Raw genomic sequence first — 7,288 nt, forward strand, 5'->3', positions numbered from 1 at the left:
TGCCAGACAAATAAAGTAGTAGTTGGTAACGTTTAAGGAAGGACACTCCTAGGGATACTGGCTTTTAAAAGGAGATCTTTTAAAGATATTTTTGTTTTGTCTTGTTTTGTTTTGCTGCTGGGAGCCCTCTAGCATACCCAAGCAGACCTCTGTCTACTTGCTAGCTCAAACTAGACACCTCAACGAAGGAGAGCTTTCCTTCAGGGAGTGATTACAGGAAGACGCCTTCTCCTCGTCATGAGGAAAATCAAACTCTCCTCAAATAAGCCAGTTTTAGATTACTTGCCATGCTGACCCTGCAAGGTTGCTGGCCTCTAGGAGATACCGCATAAGGGGTACGTCCTCAGCCCATTGTGTGTAAATACCCACCGATGTCTCTCTCAGGCATCTGAGGTGTTACTCATTCGTTAACTGTTTATTAAATTGATTATCTCAAGAAATACATTCTAGCTGCAAGATTAACAAAGAAATTTTTGACTCAATCAGCAACAAACTAAAAGCAACTATAAAATACAGTCAAAATGAAATGAAATACCATAAAATTACGGGAGATACAGAGGAAAGATTCATTCAGAAGAGACGCTTTCATGGGGGAAATGCATTTACTGAGGAGCATTTTAAAAGATAAATAGGATTTGAAAGACTGATAATTCCAGGCTGAAAAGATCTCATGTGCAAAAGCACAGGTGCATGGCAATGGATAAGAAATCAAAGAATTGCAAAGAGTCTATTGTACCTAGAGTCCAGGGTATGATGCCGGATGTAAGGAGAGATGAACCTGGAAATATCATTTGGGGACTGATCATTGATAACCTTGACTACCGAACTCTTACTAAGGGATTTTGATTTATGCAGACATGAATAGAATTTTTCTTTTTTGATTTGTGAGAGTTCCTTTCTCTCATATATTTATTCTTTTCTATTTATTAATTCAAATATATAACCTCTGTACAGTAGAAACCTGTCAGAGAAGGAAAGCTCAAATAATAGAGTGATGGCAAAGTGGTAAGACTGCACCCTGTCAAAGGCAGAAAACTTGTGAGATGGAAAAACAAGACAGTCCTGTGAAATTCTGGCTCTCACAGGTCTCACTATGCTAGTTAAAAGCATCAGTGATTCAGGTAATGAGCAATAGAGTTTCCATGCATTTTAAGCCACTTTTCGTAGGATTTATGTACCTGATAGTGAATGCCTAAGTTAAGCAGGAAGGTATGACTATTTGTAGATGAAGACCCAATACTGGAGGAAAAGATAAGAATAGAAGATATGGAAAGTAGATTTTCTTAGAAGCAAAATAATTAGTTGAGGAATCAGGAATAAGTGTTTAGTTAAGAAAGGTAAACATGGTTAATTTTTGCTTTTGAGCCTCCCTTGGTCCACCCTAGCTGTCACTACTGCTTCTTCTAGCACATAGATAGAACAGGAACCAAAAATGAAATGGGTTGAGCAGGGGCTCTGCATATCCAGCCTATGTAGTTAGTGGTGGTAAGACATGGCCTTCACAGAAATAAAAGATTCCTATAGCCCACAATGCAACACTCATCCCTCCTTTCTTTCAGTTCCAGGCTGCCCTCAGATGCCCAGAGTATCATAATCCTGATGCTGAACACCTCTGATTGACCGTCCCCAGCCAAGGTCGAGAAGCCATGGGGAACAGCACCACTGTGGCTGAGTTTGTCCTGCTGGGGCTCTCAGATGCCTGTGAGCTGCAGATGCTCCTCTTCCTGGGGTTTCTCCTGACCTACCTCCTCACTCTGCTGGGGAATCTCCTCATTGTGGTCATCACTCTCATGGACAGATGCCTCCACACTGCCTTGTACTACTTCCTCCACAACCTTGCTGTCTTGGAGATCTGGCTCACCTCGGTCATTTTTCCCAAGGTGCTGGACAATATCTTGACTGGAAGGAAGACCATCTCCCTTCCAGGCTGCTTCCTACAGGGTTTCCTCTATTTCTTCCTGGGCACCACAGTTTTATCTCCTGGCAGTGATGTTTTTTGACAGGTATGTGGCCATCTGTAACCCCTCGCACTATGCTACCATCATGAGCAAAAGGGTCTGTGTCCAGTTGGTCCTTTGTTCATGGATGACAGGATTCCTTCTCATCACTGTTCCTAGTTCAATCCTATTTCAGCAGCCATTCTGTGGTCCCAATATCATTAATCATTTCTTCTGTGACAGCTTTCCTATCCTAGAACTCATATGTGCAAATACAAGTCTGATAGAGCTTCTGGGCTTTATTGTAGCCAACTTCAGCTTACTGGGCACTCTCTCTGTGACAGCCACCTGCTATGGCCACATCCTCTACACCATCCTGCACATCCCCTCAGCCAAGGAGAGGCAGAAAGCCTTCTCAACCTGCTCCTCCCACATCACTGTTGTAGCTCTCGTCTATGGCAGCTGCATCCTCATGTATGTCCGCTCGGGCAAGGGTGGCAGGGGGGAGGACAGGAACAAAGTAGTGGCCTTGCTCAACACTGTGGTGACCCCGATGGTCAACCCCTTCATCTACACCCTGAGGAATAAACAGGTGAAGCAGGTGTTGAGAGGGAAGGTGAGCAAGCTCCTCTCATACAGCTGTGGAACAAAGAGGCTGAAGATAATGTTTTCAGACAAGCTAGGGGAATATCAGACCCCTGCAAGAAATTCAGCCTTATCTTTCAGAAAAAGCTGTGATGACATTTCCACTTGGTAGAAATGGTGCCAGCCAATACGCAACTCAGCATAAACTCAGAAGCTCTCTTGCTCCTCATGGCATTTTTATTAAATATCAAATTTGAATATTTATGGCCATTCTTCCTGTGTCTTCCCGGGTACCCAAAAGAATACAAGCTCTTTAGGGCAGGAACTAGCTCTGTATTTCACCATAAGCCCCAACCATCAGTACATTAACATAGATCACATGGACGTTCAATAAATACTTGCAGACTGATTAACTGTTTTGTGACTCCAACACCCTCAGAGGAATGGAGAACAGCTCTCATTTCACACCTGTATGGTGTTCCGTCACAGAAATATATCAGCAATAACTCTAAGAAAGATTAAGGATAATTGAGTATTATTTTGCATATAACCTACTTATACTTTTTGAGTATTAAAATTCATACAAATGCCTCATTCCTGTTGATAAAGGCTCTTCTACCTACTAGTTGCATTAACTTAGATAAGACTCTGAACCTCTCTGAGCCCCAGTTTCCTCATCTTAGACAAGATTTGTGAGATCAGTATGAAAGGATCAGTATGAAAGTCAAATGAGATACTCTATGTAAAGTGCCTTACAGAGTGACTGGCATATAATAGGTCTTCAGCAAATGTTAGTTCCTTTCCTCAAATCTCATCCTACCTTCACTCTTACTTTTGACTCTCACATCAGTTATCAACAAAAGCATTTTCAAAGACTTTATATTTGAAATTATTACTTTAAATCTTAAAGTCAAATGTAGTATTCAAACTATTGTAATTCATCACTAAAATGACCAGTATTAATGAAGGTGAAGATGAACAAAGTCATACTGGTAAATGAACAAATATTAAATAAGTAACCAAATTAATTAACACATTAATTTATTCCAAATTAATTATTACACAAATGCCATGTTCAATTTATTCCAAATTAATTATTACACAAATGCCATGTTCAAGGAAATCTCCTGTATGGTCTGAGTAAGATAGGTAACCCATGCCTTTGAAAATTTTCAAAGCTAATATGGAAGATAGAAAGTACACAAATAACTATAATTCAGGGTAGGAAATTATACGTGTAAGAAAATACCATTTGTAACTCTTGAAAACAAATTCAAAAACCAGGCTGAAATGGATGACTTCCCAGAACAGGAGTTTTCAGATACTGACCTAAGAAGAAATAGAAAACTTGATTAGACAAATTACTAGAGAAGGATCTGGAAATGTAAATATATATCCTATAACCTCAAAAACTATATCATCTTTGACTTGTCTTAATCCTTGAGCAAATTCTGTGGATTATACTTTCAAAGCATATACGGAAGCTTACTACTTCTTACGACCACCATTACTACCATCTTTGTCTATGCCACCTTCCCTTTCCTCTAAGTTCTTCATTCCACACTTGCCACCCCCACCTGACCCCAGCCTGTAGCCCTCAGAGGAGTTAAAAGTCACAGGTAAAGGGGACTAGAGAAGGGGCTTGCAGAGTTGAAAGATGAAGCCAACAACATACACCGTTTCTCTCTAAAAATTTCCTGCCTGAAACAGGCCTGAGGTGAAGGAAGGGTTTAGTTTCTTTGTTGTTGTTTTTTATTGTGGTAAAAACATACACAACAAAGCATATGCCAGTTCAACAATATCTACATGTATAGTTCAGTGACATTGCATTCTTCAAATTGTGCAACCATTCTCATTATCCTTTTCCAAATCGTTCCATTCCAATTAACATAAACTCAATGCCTCTGAAGCAAAAGCTCTCCATTTACCACTCGTTCCCACTCCCTGGTAACCACTAATGACTTGGGGTTTCCATATATTAGACGAAATACCAAGTGAGATGTTTCAACAAACGGATGCAATGCTGAAACCACTCACTCCTCTATGCCAAGAAATTTGGATGACAACTACCTGGCCAACTGACAGAAAGAGATCCATATTTCTGCCCATTCCAAAGACAGGTGAGCCAACAGGATGCAGAAAATTATCAAACAATATCATTAACATCTTATGAAAATGAAATTTTCCTGAACATAATTCAAAAACAGTTGCAGCAGTACATCAACAGGGAACTGCCAGAAACTCAAGCTGGATTCAGAAGAGAACGTGGAATGAAGGGTATCTTTGCTGATGTCGAATGGATCTTGGCTGGAAGCAGAAAATACCAGAAAGGTATTTATCTGTGTTTTATTGACTATGCAGAGGCATTCAGCTGTGTGGATCATAACAAATCATGGTTAACATTGCAAAGAATGGGAATCCCAGAACACTTAATTGTCCTCATACGAAACATGTACATAGAGCAAGAGGCAGTTGTTCTAACAAGAGGAGACTGTGTGGTTTAAAATCAAGAAAGCTGTGTGTCAGGGTTGTATTCTTTCACCATACTTATTCAATCTGTATACTGAGAAACACGTCAGAGATGCTGGACTCTAAGAAGAAGAACACAGCATCAGAATTGGAGGAAGACTCATTAACAACCTGTGGTAAGTAGATGACACAATCTTGCTTACTGAAAATGAAGAGGACTTGAAGCACTTAATGATGAAGATCAAAGACCACAGCCTTCAATATGGATTGCACTTCAACATAAAGAAAACAAAAATCCTCACAACTGGACCAATAAGCAGGATCATGATAGATTGAGAAAATATTGAAGTTGTCAAGGATTTCATTTTACTTGGATCTACAGTCAACACCCATGGAAGCAGCAATCAAGGAATCAAATGACTTGTTGCCTGGGCAAATCTGTTGAAAAAGATCTCTTTAAAGCATTAAGAAGCCAAGATGTCACTTTGAGGACTAAGGTGCGCCTGACCACAGCCATGGTATTTTCAATTGCCTCGTATGCATGCAAAAGCTGGACAATGAATAAGGAAGATCGAAGAAATGCCTTTGAATTATGATGTTGGTGAAGAATGTTGAATATACCATGGACTGCCAGAAGAAGGAACAAATCTGTCTTGGAAGAGGTTCAGCCAGAGTGCTCCTTAGAAGTGAGGATACAGTCACATACAGTCACATACTTTGGACATGTTGCTAAGAGAGACCAGTCCCTGGAGAACGACATCATGCTTGGTAAACAACAGGGTCAGCAAAAAAGAGAAAGACCCTCAACGAGATGTACTGACACAGTGGCTGCAACAATGAGCTCAAACTTAACAACTGTGACGATGCCACAAGAATGGGCAGTGTTTCATTCTGTTGCACACAGGGTCACTATGAGTCAGAGCCATCTCTACAGCTCCTAACAACAACAATAATATATTTGCTAAGGAGCCCTGGTGGCTCAGTGATTAAGTGCTTGGCTGCTAACCAAAAAGTCAGAGTTTCGTACCCCCGCCCCCAAGAGGCTCTGCAGGAGAAAGATGTGGCAGCTTGCTTCCATAAATATAAAAGCCTTGGAAACCTTGTGGGGCAGTTCTATTCTGTCCTACAGGGTTGCTATGAGTCAGAATCAACTAGATGGCAACAGTTTTTTTGTTGTTGTTGTTTTGTTTTGTTTTTATTTGCTTGTGCAGGAATGGACCAGTAACTTGAAATTTGCCTCCAAAATTAGAGGGTGCCGAGACACAGAAGAAAGACTTGGGCAACTTCAGTGTGGCGGCAAAGGAATCTTTATTATTAGAGAGGTTTACATATCTAGGCAGTAGTCCCCAGAGGCAGGAAGACCAAGGCAGATCTCCACACACAGCAGTAGGCGGGCAGAGGTTATACAGTGGCCCAATACAAAAGTGGCTCCGTGCCAGAGGGTTACATAAGACTGCCTCAGCAAGGTCACATAACAGAGGCTTGGAGCTCAGCAGTGAACTAGCAGCAACAGCCCTGAACTAACGGAAAGCATGGGGCAGCCATGTCCGGCCTCGCAAAGCCTGTTTTTCTCTTCAGCCTACCCCTCCAGGACAGCTCTTACAATCTGATGTTTCCCCCTCTTCCACAAAGCCCCCGAGGGTCCCAAGAGGAGGTATCACTGTAGGGACAGACAGCGTTGATGTAATTGGAGGCACAGACCACATCAGCCGTATAGACAAATACAGCAGACAATCTCTATACCCAGGAAAAGAGCAAGACCTGTTAAAACACCGTGCCAGCTAAAGGGTTGCCCAATCGACTCTGGTCAGGGGTTCCATACTCGAGGGCATGCCTTCAGCACTTGAGAAGGGAAGTTGTCTGCAGACCCAGCAGATGCTTTTGTTGTGGACTACGGTGAAGCCGTAAGCTCACTCTAGAAAGAGGTTGGCAGCCCTCACGGGGAAAAAAGCAGAGTAGGCCATACTTATGGTCAAAAAGTGTTTAGTAGGTACCAAGACAGGTAAATCTTCCCCTTCTATTAGGATAGCACTAGTGGCTTCCCCTCTGGTAGTGAGAACAGTGGCCGATTTAGGCATTTTTCCTGGCTGAGTGTACCACATATGCTACCCCAGGTAGGTTGCTTGAAGGGTTGTGAAATCACCCTTTTTGCTGTATGTCTGAAAAGGAGACTCGCTTCTGTCCCTCAAGGTATAGCCGTTGTTCCTTCCATGTGAAGTGTGACTGCCGAGGCCCTCCATACAGTAGGAATGTGCGTGCCCACATTAGGCCAATCAGTTCCACCCCCTGGTAACCAC

General features: G+C 41.9%; 1 pseudogene; it reads left to right on the plus strand.

The window, feature by feature from the left end:
* Positions 1 to 1,435: 1,435 nt before the first annotated feature.
* Positions 1,436 to 2,936, plus strand: LOC100666967 (olfactory receptor 6E1-like; annotated as a pseudogene).
* Positions 2,937 to 7,288: the final 4,352 nt, after the last annotated feature.

This window comes from Loxodonta africana, chromosome 10, assembly GCF_030014295.1.
Source record: "Loxodonta africana isolate mLoxAfr1 chromosome 10, mLoxAfr1.hap2, whole genome shotgun sequence".
NCBI classification, from domain to species: Eukaryota; Metazoa; Chordata; class Mammalia; order Proboscidea; family Elephantidae; genus Loxodonta; species Loxodonta africana.